The sequence below is a fragment of the Nannospalax galili genome, unplaced genomic scaffold, assembly GCF_000622305.1.
Source record: "Nannospalax galili isolate Female #2095 unplaced genomic scaffold, S.galili_v1.0 scaffold1128, whole genome shotgun sequence".
NCBI classification, from domain to species: domain Eukaryota; kingdom Metazoa; phylum Chordata; class Mammalia; order Rodentia; family Spalacidae; genus Nannospalax; species Nannospalax galili.
Genome location: NW_008358632.1, coordinates 1,010,451 through 1,013,706, shown reverse-complemented (window position 1 = coordinate 1,013,706; position 3,256 = coordinate 1,010,451). Strand labels below are relative to the sequence as shown.

Sequence of the window (3,256 nt, the reverse complement as noted above, 5' to 3'; positions counted from 1 at the left end):
GTGTGTGTGTATGTGTATGTGCCCGTGTCATGGCCCACGTGTGGAGTTAGAGGACAACTTGTGAGAGCTGATTCTCTTCTTCTACCACATGGGTCCTGGGGATAGAACTCAGGTCATCAGGCATGGTAGCAGGTATCTTTACTGCTGAGTCATCCTGCTAGCCCCACTAACTGATCTTTTATGTCTTATAGAGTTTATAATGAGTAAAAGATTATATAAGTGTAATAATTAATCTGTAAACCTAGAAATGTACAGCCAATTTTGAAAGAGATGTACCCTAGCTCAGAAAAATGTTATTGAATAGGTTAATGCTGTTGTAATGAAATGCTTCTTTTAATTAAAAAAAAAAGTTCATTCATAGAAAGCCTACAAAAATGCTTGCTCCCATTTTGAGTCTCATTGACCATCCTGAGAACATCTCTTGCTGTCCATCTCTTTCTACATGTTTCTTGCAGCCTGGTGCCAGGGAACTGTGTTTCTCATTAAGAGAACTCCTTTCAGCTCTGCCAGCTCCATCTGCTTGCTGCCTTAGGATTGTGTCTTGGGTTCTCATCTCAGGCTGGTAGGACCCCATTGTGACCTTGTGGGCCTCTGTTATCCCCTGTAGCTAGCAGCACATTTGGGACAATGCTGTTTGGGTGACTTGCTCAGTGCCAAACACCAGCAGTCCTGTTGTCTGCTCACTGCTTGAGTTCCTAAGGGAGAGTCTCATCCACCTGTCTCAGCCATCTCCTCCCACAATGCAGTTCACAGATATATCACTAAACAGCAGTGTTGAGTGATTAGCCAAAGGGGTCACATTCTCCACTGTACCATAGTAACTTAGGGCATGAAATTTGAGGAGATAATTTAAATAAAGTACTCTGATAACCAGTACTACTGTGACCCTTCAAATTTGTTTTTAAGGGTTGAGAAATGTAACTCATTTGGTAAAGTGCTTGTCTAGCATGCGTGAAGCCCTGTGTTCAATCCCTAGAACAACATAACCTGGGCATGGTGGCAAAAGCCTGTGATCCCAGCACTCAGGAAGCAGAGGCAGGAAGATCAAAAGTTAAAGATCATCTTTTGATATATAGTGAGTTGAAGGCCAGCCTGGGCTACATGAGACCCTGTCTTGAAAAAAAATTATTGATTTTAGACCCTTTCCCCCACCTTTTTGCCTTCACCTTTGAAATCTGGCCCTTGTAGATGACAGAGCCATCATAGTCTTCCTTGTTTTTATCCTTCCTCGGTGAGAGGGAATCTTATATAAACAGAGGGTTGAATTAATCATGTTCCTGATTTATAGTCTTCAGTGGTCTATGTAAGACTTCTCTTAAGTTTCCCTCCCCCATTTTCTTTACTTTTATTATTTTTTTATTTTATGTGTATGAGTGTATTGTCTGCATGTGTATAAGTGCACCCGTGTCATGCAATGCCCGTGGAGATCAGAAGAGGGCGTCGGATCCCCTGGAACTAGAGTTACGGATAGTTGTTGCTGCCATGTGGGTGCTGGGATTTGAACTCAGGTCTTCTGCAAGAGCAAGAAATCTCTTAGTGGCCGAGCCATCTCTCAGTTCAAGAAGATCTTCTTAGTGTTTTTATTATATTTTGGTTGTGGTAACAAACTCTGCAAGTACAATTAAAACATCACAAACAAAATATATTTTTCATAGAATAAGAGCACTGCTATTTATGTGAGTTTAGAAAACTCTGAAAGGAATTTGTAAAACTCATTAATAGTTTAATTAAATGTTTTGCCTTCTCAGTGTAAAAGTTTATGCATGGAATATTCCATGATGGTTACATGGTTTAGTGTATTTCAGGGTATTTATACATTATTAAAGTCATACTTTTCTTCCCTAAAAAAACATGTATTATCTTTAAAATTATGTGTATGAATGCAAGCCCCTTGGAAGCCAGGGGAGGGTGTTGGATTCCTCTGGAACTGGAGCTGTAAGCAGTTGTGAGCCCCCTGATGTGGGTGCTGGGAATTGAGCTCAGGTCCTCTGCAAGAACAGCAAGTGCTTTTAACTGCTGAGCCATCTTTCCAGCCCCTCAAAGCCATCCTGTTCCAGTGAAAACATTTAAGCAAACAAGCACTGTTCAAGTGGCATGATGTGGGATTGCTCAAACTTTTGGATCTCACCTCTTTTTTTTTTTTAATTTTTAAAAATGATTTATTTAATAACAACATACTTAGAAGAAGCATATCACATATCAATAACGTTTTCCTGAGGTAGGATGCATCTCTTTCAAATTTGGCTGTAAATTTTCAGGTTTACAGTTGAATTATTACAGTTATACAATATTGTACTCAGTATAAACCCTATAAGACATAAATTAAATGATGTTTTAACCTTTATGGATCTCACCTCTTTTTAAGCACAAACATTCTATTCACCAGAGCAAAACTGTTGACTCTTTCACAATGTCTGTTAACAAGAAGCTGTCTATTAGATAGAAAAAGCTATTTCCCTAGCTAGTTTAGTATATAAAACTTTGGACTCTCTTCCTTTGTTCCTTCCTTCTTTCTTTGTAAAAAATGTTTTAATTACGGGGCTGGAGAGATGGTTCAGAGGTTAAGAACACTGACTGTTCTTGCAGAAGACCTGGGTTCGAATCCCAGCACCCACATGACAGCTAACAACTGTCTGTAACTCCAGTTCCAGGGGATCTGACAGTCTCTTCTGTCCTCCTCAGGCATTATACAACATGGCTGCACTTACATACATGCAGGCATAACACTCATACACATAAAATAAAAATAATAAAATATTTTTAAAAAATGTTTTAATTACATACATACTGCCATTAATCTTTCACTGGGCTAGGATTGGCTGGGAAGAAGCTATGTATCTTCAATGGGATCACTGATGGTGGTGGACCTCTTAGAGCATGACGATGTTACTGATAAATCATATCTAATATGCATTTTAAATTATATCCAGAGCTCCAGTATCAAAACCACATATATTCCACATGCCTTTATCATCCGGATCAGAAATAGTGAAAACATTTGATGTTATCCCACAAACACTTTAGCTAGATTATCCATTTTCTTTTGATATTCCCTGAGCAGCAGCAGGAAGGACATTGCCAGCAAAGATCTCATCAGTATGTTTGTCTTCTGAGCTCAGATCTTTGGAAGACAGGAATCAGTTCCACTTGCTGGGATTTGGTTCATAGTCATTAAAACCTGCTGTAAGGTTGTGTCTAGTCACAGGATATGGTTTATTTATTTAATTAAGAAAATATATATATATTTATTTATTTT

The 3,256-nt window shown here is 38.7% G+C and overlaps 1 protein-coding gene and 1 pseudogene across 2 annotated transcripts in view; one reads left to right on the top strand and one right to left on the bottom strand.

Annotated features, from left to right (window-relative positions):
- Positions 1–3,256, top strand: part of Myl4 (myosin light chain 4) — a 32,584-nt gene that overhangs the window by 11,070 nt on the left and 18,258 nt on the right. The gene's annotated exons all lie outside the window — the stretch shown is intronic.
- Positions 1–3,256, bottom strand: part of LOC103724782 — a 7,662-nt pseudogene that overhangs the window by 2,368 nt on the left and 2,038 nt on the right.